The sequence below is a fragment of the Giraffa tippelskirchi genome, chromosome 2, assembly GCF_054371585.1.
Source record: "Giraffa tippelskirchi isolate mGirTip1 chromosome 2, T2T-mGirTip1v1.2.pri, whole genome shotgun sequence".
NCBI classification, from domain to species: Eukaryota; Metazoa; Chordata; class Mammalia; order Artiodactyla; family Giraffidae; genus Giraffa; species Giraffa tippelskirchi.
Window position 1 is genome coordinate 113989956 of NC_137276.1, and position 10402 is coordinate 114000357.

Sequence of the window (10402 nt, forward strand, 5' to 3'; positions counted from 1 at the left end):
GTCCATGCATGACAACTAGAGAAAGCCCATGCAGAGCAACAAAGACCCAGTAAAACCAAAAATAATAAATAAAAAAAAAGAAAAGAATAGCATTTTAACAATCTAATAAACAATGGCCAGTGTGAGCAGTTGAATTATAGATGGAAGCAAATGAGGCAGCTCCCTTTAAAGTATAGCTTTGATTATGCAATAAAGAATTGTTTGAAAGATTTTCCTCTCTTCTTTATAAAGGAAATAAAGTGCCTTATAAATGAAGTTTTTATTAAGAATTGAAAGAAAGCAATGAGAACAAAAGGAACTTGGAATGAGGTGGAATTGGTGAGGAAGACTTATTAGTAGACAGTACATCAAAATATATGAAAATGTCAAATAAAATATGACTTGGAATGTCAGCTAGGTAGTATTCAGCATACAGCTTAAAACTGGAAACAAAATATTCTGATGTTTCTGTTTAAGTCAGGAATGAAACGAAAAACTAGTAGGCCTATTACCATGAAGTGAAGAATTCACAATTTGGCTCATCAAAAAGAATTCCTGGATTTCAACGTAAAAGAAAACTATTAAATTCATTTTAAAATCATCTGTGATAGTTTTTGCTCAAGAAATGGTTTTCATAATACAGACTGAATTTAATAGTGGCTAAGATCCAAGGCCTCTGCAGAAAATGAATAATGGCATGTATATTTAATGAGAAAAAATAGGATAATGATTAGTGAAAATGGGCTGATGTCTTTATGACACCAATTATAGAAACTAGAAAAAATTCACTGAAGAAAAATGTGGAACTTATAAACATCTTTACTGCTGTGACATACAGTTATATATTGATGTTTAAATTAGGATGCAGATTTTAGGTGAATTCATCCATTTTTTAGTTTTAGTTTTAACTAGAATGAAAATAAGTTGGTTAAATACTTTCTTTTTCTTTTTTTTTTATAAATTTATTTATTTTAGTTGGGGGCTAATTACTTTACAATATTGTAATAGTTTTTGCCATACATTGACATGAATCAGCCATGGGTTTACATGTGTTCCCCTTCCTGGATCCCCCACCCACCTCCCTCCCCATCCCATCCCTCTGGGTCATCCCATTGCCCCGGCCCTGAGCCCTTGTCTCATGCATCGAACATGGAATGGTGTTCTGTTTCACATATGAAAATAAGTTGGTTAAATACTTTCTTTTTCTTTTGGCCTCACTCACATATGCCCTTGTGGTCACAACCAAATGGTATGATTCTCCCAGTTGCATCACTGATAAGACTTGTCTGTCTGATTTTCTCTTATACCCCCAGCACCTAGAACAGTGCACACAATTGTTGCTTAAGAAGCATTTGTTAAAAGAAAAAATCCTTTTGAATGAGTGAATGAATGTCATTTAGTTCAGTTCAGTTCAGTTGCTCAGTCATGTCCGACTCTTTGCAACCCTATGAAACACAGCACGCCAGGCCTCCCTGTCCATCACCAGCTCCCGGAGTCCACCCAAACCCATATCCACTGAGTCGATGATGCCATTCAACCATCTCATCCTCTGCTGTCTCTTTCTCCTCCTTCCCTCAATCTTTCCCAGCATCAGGGTCTTTTCAAATGGGTCAGCTCTTCCCATCAGGTGGCCAACGTATTGGAGTTTCAGCTTCAACATCAGTCCTTCCAATGAACACCCAGGACTGATCTCCTTTAGGATGGACTGGTTGGATCTCCTTGCAGTCCAACGGACTCTCAAGAGTCTTCTCCAACACCACAGTTCAAAAGCATCAATTCTTTGGTGCTCAGCTTTCTTTATAGTCCAACTCTCACATCCATACATGATCACTGGAAAAACCATAGCCCTGATTAGACGGACCTTTGTTGGCAAAGTAATGTCTCTGCTTTTTAAAATGCTGTCTAGGTTGGTCATAACTTTCCTTCCAAGGAGTAAGTATCTTTTAATTTCATGGCTGCAAGCACCATATGCAGTGATTTTGGAGCCCCCAAAAATAAAGTCAGCCACTGTTTCCACTGTTTGCCCATCTATCTGCCATGAAATGATGGCACCAGATGCCATGATCTTAGTTTTCGGAATATTGAGTTTTAAGACAACTTGTTCACTCTCCTCTTTCACTTTCATCAAGAGGCTCTTTAGTTCTTCTTCACTTTCTCCCATAAGGGTGGTGTCATCTGCATATGTGAGTTTATTGATATTTCTCCCAGCAACCTTGATTCCAGCTTGTGCTTCATCCAGCCCAGCTTTTCTCATGATGTACACTGCATATAAGTTAAATAAGCAGGGTGACAATATACAGCCTTGATGTACTCCTTTTCCTATTTGGAACCAGTCTGTTGTTCCATGTCCAGTTCTAACTGTTGCTTCCTGACCTGCATACAGGTTTCTCAAGAGGCAGGTCAGGTGCTCATCTCTTTAAGAATTTTCCACAGTTTATTGTGATCCACACAGTCAAAGGCTTTGGCATAGTCAATAAAGCAGAAATAGACGTTTTTCTGGAACTCTCTTGCGTTTTTGATGATCCAGCAGATGTTGGCAATTTGATCTCTGGTTTCTCTGCCTTTTCTAAAACCAGCTGAACATCTGGAAGTTCATGGTTCACGTATTGCTGAAGCCTGGCTTGGAGAATGTTGAGCATTACTTTACTAGCGTGTGAGATGAGTGCAATTGTGCAGTAGTTTGAGCATTCTTTGGCATTGCCTTTCTTTGGGATTGGAGTGAAAACTGACCTTTTCCAGGCCTGTGGTCACTGTTGAGTTTTCCATATTTGCTGACATATTGAGTGCAGCACTTTCACAGCATCATCTTTCAGGATTTGAAATAGTTCAACTGGAATTCCATCACCTCCACTAGCTTTGTTCATAGTGGTGTTTTCTAAGGCCCACTTGACTTCACATGCAAGGATGTCTGGCTCTAGGTGCATGGTCACACCATCGTGATTATCTGGGTCATGAAGATCTTTTTTGTACAGTTCTTCTGTGTTTTCTTGCCACCTCTTCTTAGTATCTTCTGCTTCTGTTCGGTCCATACCATTTCTGTCCTTTATTGAGCCCATCTTTGCATGAAATGTTCCCTTGGTATCTCTAATTTTCTTGAAGAGATCTCTAGTCTTTCCCATTCTATTGTTTTCCTCTATTTCTTTGCATTGATCACTGAGGAAGGCTTTCTTCTCTCTCCTTGCTATTCTTTGGAACTCTGCATTGAGATGGGTATATCTTTCCTTTTCTCCTTTGCTTTTCGCTTCCCGTCTTTTCACAGCTATTTGTAAGGCCTCCTCAGACAGTCATTTAGACACAGAAGTAAATACCTCAAAAACTTGGAAACAAATTGACTCTCTGAAAATGACATTAATAAGCTATACAGTGGTAAAGAATGTGCCTACCAATGCAGGAGATGTGGGTTTGATCCCTGGGTCAGGAAGATGAAGGAAATGGCAACCCACTCCAGTATTCTTGCCTGGGAAATCCCATAGAGAGAGAAGCCTGGCAGGTTACGGTCCATGGGGTCAAAAATAGTTGGACATGACTTAGCAACTAAACAAAAACAACAAAATATAATCAAGACATGGGTTATAGTACTAGGGAGTTATGACATAACATGATGGCAGCCAAGAAAATAAAAGACTAATTTTTTATATGTTGCTGGAAAAAATTAAGTAACAGAATGGGATCTGGTAAATAGTGGCGGGGTCAATGATTAAGAATTTTTTTTCCGTCTGGCTACCTTAATAGTAAGAAAATAAGCTCCATGAGGGCAGAGACATTTTTTTGGTTTGGATGGATGGATGGATGAAGGGATATATGGGTGGGTGGGTTGATGGATGGGTGGATGAAGGAATGGAGGGATCGACAGATTATTCATTTATCCATGTAGTAAAGAATTGTACGGGTTTCCCTAGGGGCTCAGACAGTAAAGAATCTTCCTGCAATGCAGGAGACCTGGGTTCGATCCCTCAGTTGGGAGTTGGCAAGATCCCCTGGAGAAGGGAATGGCTACCCACTCCAGTATTCTTGCCTGGAGAATTCCATGGACAGAGGAGCATGGCGGGCCACAGTCCATGACATCACAAAGAGTCAGACACACTTGAGCGACTAACACTTTGACTTTTCAAAGAATTGTCCACACTAATCCAAATAGTAAGAGACTCACTGCATCTCAAGCCCCCATACCTGTATGGGGAATCTGTTCCCCATACCTGCATCTCCACCAGCTTCAGGGGCTTCAGAGGAGAGGTGCACATCCTGGAAGGCTGAGCATGGCTGTGTCTTGCTGCCAGGGAAAGGCAGGCATGAGAACATGAGATGAACTGTGATCCCCACCCTCCGGGTCTGCAAGAACAGACAGATGCTCACGGCATAACCCCGCTCTTCTGCCTGGTCACCTGCCAACACCCAGGTATTTCTCTTGTCTACTTGGCTGCACTCCAGGTAACAGGAAGAAGACCCCAATCTACTTTCTCCTGGAGAATGACCAGGCAGATGCACACACAACTTCAGTTCATGAGTCAGTAGCCACATGGCCACACCAGGTAGGCTGGGAAGCACAGTCTTTATGCTCTGTGGCCACATCCCTGGTGAATCTCTTCCTCTGCAAAGGGAAGATGGACACAGAAGGACAGCGTCAGTCCTTTACTGGTGTGGTGGGGCTATTTGTAGGCTATTTTGCAGGGGAGGGTAATCTGGCACCAGTAAAATTAAAATGTTGATGTTTGTAAATGAGTTGTTGCAGTTTACAAATTATATCTCTCCTTGATTGTCTTTCATTTCAACAGGACTCTGAGTGAAGATCAAGGCAGAGAGCTGTGGTTGGCACACCTGTGTAAACGAGCAAGGCTTTGGTGGCCCATGGACTCCATCAGACAAGCATGTGACAGCAGGGATGGGGAGGGGGAGAAAGTCACAGACCATATTTTAATGCTGGGAGTTGGGGGTAGTGCAGCAGCCTGGGCTAGACAGCCAGGTGAGAGCCCAGGATCAAGCTGGCACTGTCAGCATTTGAAGCTCAGAGGGATGATGTAAAGACCCATGTGAAGGACCTTGCAGATCCCTTTACACAAACATCAACCACAAAGAATGAGAACAAGCTTCCCAAGGACTCTGAAACTGGGTAGGGCTTGGTACATTCGGTAAGAATCACCATCAACTGATCTGTCCCCTGTAAACCTCTTCCAAGTTTGGGTATCATAATATTGTGAGTTAACTCAGAAACTAGCTGACACTGGGCTCATTGATACAGTGAAGGTTCCCAAACTAGCATGAATGTATGTCACCAGATCACAGGGGCCCCTGGGTGAGGGGTCCGATCCACTGCAAGCCCTGCCCATATGGGTGGCCTGCTTGTACCACCTCAGCATTTCTATCACTGGCATGATTCATGGCAACAGAATTAGCCTAATGCCAAGCATGTGACCTCATGGCTTAAATGTGTGTGTTTATACCAGGATGACTGCCTACCAACTAGAAGATGCGACAGAATGGGCACACCTATCCATACAGCCATCCATGTGGGACAAAGGTGTGACTCTGGTCACCAAGAATCACAGAAATTCTCAGGGCAAATAAGCACAGAAAATCCCCAAATACCTTTTCCCAGCACTAAAAAATTAGACTATTCCAATATTTCTGATTTAACATGGCTGATTTGAGATTCACATCTCAGGAAAGGTTTTGTGACAGATCTCTTGCCAACAGTTACAATGGAAATAAAATAACAAAACTTTACAAAAATATCCAAATCAGAAATACACTGTAAATGTAATCAAAGGTACATAGTCCCCTGCCTATCAATTTGCTTAAGTGATCTTTTCATTTTCAGTGAAAATTATAGACATAGCTATCAACAAATGTGTAATTTGGATAGAGGAAAGCCCAGAGCTAGTGTAAAATTAACCAGTGTAACATCTCCATCAGTTGGTGTTTAGCTATTTCTAAAATGAAATAGAGCAGAAACAGTTTTTCAAAGCTCCCTGAAAGTGACTGGATTCAAAGAAGTAGCAAATAAAAAGGAAACACGTGCAAAACCCCCAGCATCCAGCTACCTCAGAGGATGTTCTGATTCCGGTAGATTGTGTCCACTTTAGGACCCAAATGTCTTTCTATCTACATATTAAAATATTTTGCATTGCCTGGAGTAAAGGCTATCAGTTCAAGTCTATGATCTAAGGGCAAGGACCACAAAGATAGTAATGGCTAAGAAGAACAAGGCTTTTCTTAAATTTTGCATTTTCTTCTTCTGGTTCTGTTATTAAAATCTAATTTCTGATACTTCCAAGAGCAACTTCAGTGTCCAAAAAGAAAACCCACCAAACCCCAACTTCATGCAAGGGGATCCCTCAACATAAACATCCTTTCCCTGTGCCTCTCTGGCCCAGGGATGGGATGCATCTTGTCTGGTCAACTCTAGGTGACCAAACCTCAATATATTAAAATGTCAGCATCCCAGTTTCCAGTGGAAAAATTCAAAAGAGCCACAACTAATAACAAGCTGCTCTTAAGCTCCCTATGTTATCCTCATCAAATACAGAGCATGCCCTTCACTACCCAGTTCCTGTTTATCTTTAATAATCACGTTTTCTAATAATGTTTCTTGTGACCTTCTGTTTGGTTATAGGAGCACAGAGCTGTTTGGTTGCTTTTGTCATGGGACCTAATCCAGGTTCAAGGATTGCTTGTTTTATCTCAGTAATTTCTTAATCTAGAATATCCTCTCACACTTTTTCTTTTTTCAGGACATTGACTTTCTGATGAGTTTTCTAGAATGTCCCAAATTCTTGTTCTGTCAGACTGTTTTCTTGCAGTGTCACTTAAGTTGTTCCTCTAATCTTCAACTTTCTGAAAGTTAGATCTAGAACAGTGCTGACCAGTAGAAGTATGATGTGTATCATACATGATTCTAAATTTGCCTTTGGGGGGCGGTCCTAAGATGGCAGAGGAATAGGACAGGGAGACCACTTTCTCCCCCACAAATTCATTGAAAGATCATTTGAACGCTGAGCAAATTCCACAAAACAACTTCTGAACGCTGGCAGAGAACATCAGGCACCCAAAAAGGCAGCCCATTGTCTTCGAAAGGAGGTAGGACAAAAGATAAAAAGAGAGACAAAAGAGTTAAGAAGGGAGACCCACTCTGGGGAGTGAGTCTTTAAAGAGGAGAAGTTTCCAAACACCAGGAAACCCTCTCGCTGGTGGGTCTGTGGGGAGTTTTGGAATCTCAGAGGGCAACATAACTGGGAGGGAAAAATTAACAAATAAATAAATAAATACACCCCACAGATTATGTGCCTAACAGCAACTCCCAGCAGAGAGGTAGCCCAGACACTCGTGTCCACCACCAGCGAGCAGGGGCTGAACAGGGAGGAGCGGGTTGCATTGCTTATGGTAGGGACTGGGCCTGAATGCCCTGAGGGCAATCTGAGGGAGCTAACGTGAGATAGCAAACAAAACTGTGGGATAGACAGAGAGAGAGAGAGAGAGAAGAGAGAGAGAGAGAGAGAACTATTCCACGAAAAGCCCTAACCTAAGGCACTGCCGGCCTGCTCACAGAACAAAGGACTGAACAAATACCAGAGGAGAGCTAGCAGGCTGCGGACCAGCCCATCCCCAGCCGGAGGCAGGGAGGCAGGCAGGTGACAGTCAGAGCCGGAAAGGGGCAAACTCGGCCCCAGAGACGGCATCCTCTACCAAACTGCAAGCAGGCTCCCAGTTGCTACCCAAGTCTTCTTGGGATACTGGACGGTTGACATACACTGGGAGGGTCGCAGCCAGAGATCAGCTCCCCAGAAGAGACACACACACTTGCTGCCACCCAGGAAAATGAGCGGCTGGGACCGGGGAGGTGATAAGATGCACCTACCACCTGGGGAGATTGCGCTTGCCAAGCACCTGGTTGCCTGAGCTGCTCAGACCTGGGAAAGGCACAAAATACAGGCCCAACTGAGTCTGCACCTTTGGAGAGTACCTGAGAACCTGAACCTGAGTGGCTTAGACCTGGGAAGTGTAGGCAACCCAGAGCCCACTTTAGACAGTTCCCCTGCAGAGCAACCTGGAGCCTGAGCAGTGTAGACCATGAAAGCACACACGCCATGAGCAGGGGCAAACCCAGTGTGGCTGAGAAACTGCGACCACTCCCCACACATGCCAGTGTTGTTTCTTTGCTGTGTTCCTCCCTCCCCACAGCAGGACTGAACAAGTGAGCCTAAATAAGTGACCACCTACGCCCCCTTGTGTCACGGCAGAAATTAGACACTGAAGAGACCAGCAAACGGAAGAAGCTAAAATTAACAGAGGGAACTGCTTTGAAAGTGACACGTGCAACAGATTAAAACCCTGTAGTTAGCACCGACTACACTGGAAGGTGCATATAGATCTTGAAAAGTATAAGCTGGAACAAGGAACTATCTGAAACTGAACTGACCCCACATTGCCCACAACAACTCCAGAGAAATTCCTAGATATATTATTACTATTATCATTAAAAATTTTATTTTTTAATTTTTAAGTCTGCTATTACTCCTTTAATTTTCATTTTTATAACCTATGATTATCTTGCAAAAAAATCCTATTTTTAAAGCAAACTTCATATATATTTTTTATAATTTTTGTGATTTTTTTTAATTGTATTTTTGAGAGTCACATCTCTACTCTAGATTTTTAATCTTTGCTTTTTGGTATTTGTTATCAATTTTGTACCTTTAAGAATCCAATCTTCAATACCCATTTTTACTTAGGAGGGTGATTACTGGCTTGATTACTCTCTCCTGCTTTTGACTCTCCTTTTTCTCCCCCAGGTCACCTCTATCTCCTCCCTCCCCCTTCTCTTCTCTACCTAACCGTGTGAATCTCTGTGTGTGTTCCAGGCTGTGGAGAACACTTAGGAAACATAGTACTGCCTAGATCTGTCTATCTCCTTTTGATCCCCACTTTTCTCCTCCTGGCCACCACTATCTCCTTCCTCCCTCCTCTCTTTTCTGTGTAACTCCATGAACATCTCTGAGGGATCCAGACTGTGGAGAGCACATAGGGAATTGATTACTGGCTAGATTGCTCTCTCCCCTTTTGATTACCCCTCTTCTCCTCCTGGTCACCTCTATCTCCCTCCTCCCTCTTCTCCATGTAACTCTGGGAACCTCCGGGGGTCCCTCACTGTGGAGAATCTTTTCACCATTAACCTAGAAGTTTTATCATCAGTGCTGTATGGATGGCTACTGTAAAAATAAGACTGAAAGCCAGAGGCAGAAGGCTTAAGCCCAAAACCGGAGAACATCAGAGAACTCCTGACACCAGGGAACATTAACCAACAAGAGCTCATCCAAAAGCATCCATACCTACACTGAAACCAAGCACCACCCAAGGGCCAACAAGTGCCAGAGTAAGACATACCATGAAAATTCTCCAGCAACACAGGAACATAGCCCTGAGCTTCAATATACAGGCTGCCCAAAGTTACACCAAACACATAGACATCTCAAAACTCACTACTGGACACTTCATTGCACTCTGGAGAGAGACATCCAGCTCCACCCACCAGAACACCTAACCAGGAAACCTTGACAAGCCACTCGTCAAACCCCACCCACAGGGAGGAACCTCCACAATAAAGAAGAACCACAAACTGCCAGAATACAGAAAGGCCACCCCAAACACAGCAATCTAAACAAGATGAAAAGGCAGAGAAATACTCAGCAGGTAAAGGAACATGATAAATGCCCACCAAATCAAACAAAAGAGGACGAGATAGGGACTCAACCTGAAAAGAATTCAGAATAATGATAGCGAAAATGATTCAAAATCTTGAAAACAAAATGGAGTTACAGATAAATAGCCTGGAGACAAGGATTTAGAAAATTTAAGAAAGGATTAACAAGGACCTATAAGAAATAAAAAAGAGTCAATCAATAATGAATAATGCAATAAATGAGACCCAAAACACCCTGGAGGGAACCAACAGTAGAATAACAGAGGCAGAAGATAGGATAAGCAAGGTAGAAGATAGAATGGCAGAAATAAATGAAGCAGACAGGAAAAAAGAATTAAAAGAAATGAGAACAACCTCAGGGACCTCTGGGACAATGTTAAATGCCCCAACATTCGAATCATAGGAATCCCAGAAGAAGAAGATAAAAAGAAAGGCCATAGAAAATACTTGAGGAGATAATAGTTGAAAACTTCCCTAAAATGGGGAAGGAAATAGTCAGCCAAGTCCAAGAAGCCCAGAGAGTCCCAAACAGGATAAACCCTAGGTGAAACACCCCAAGACACATATTAATCAAATTAACAAAGATCAAACATAAAGAACAAATATTAAAAGCAGCAAGGGAAAAACAACAAATAACACACAAGGGGAGTCCCATAAGGATAACAGCTGATCTTTCAATAGCAACTCTCAGGCCAGAAGGGAATGGCAGGACATATTTAAAGCGATGAA

The 10402-nt window shown here is 42.4% G+C and overlaps 1 long non-coding RNA gene across 2 annotated transcripts; it reads left to right on the plus strand.

Annotated features, from left to right (window-relative positions):
* Positions 1-4100: 4100 nt before the first annotated feature.
* On the plus strand, positions 4101-5746 carry LOC145538351 (uncharacterized). Of its 2 annotated transcripts, none has more exons than XR_014076787.1 (3): positions 4101-4508; positions 4752-5105; positions 5421-5746. It is a non-coding gene; the product is annotated as an uncharacterized LOC145538351 (long non-coding RNA). The 2 variants fall into 2 exon arrangements; XR_014076788.1 differs by having other exon boundaries at positions 4101-4375.
* Positions 5747-10402: the final 4656 nt, after the last annotated feature.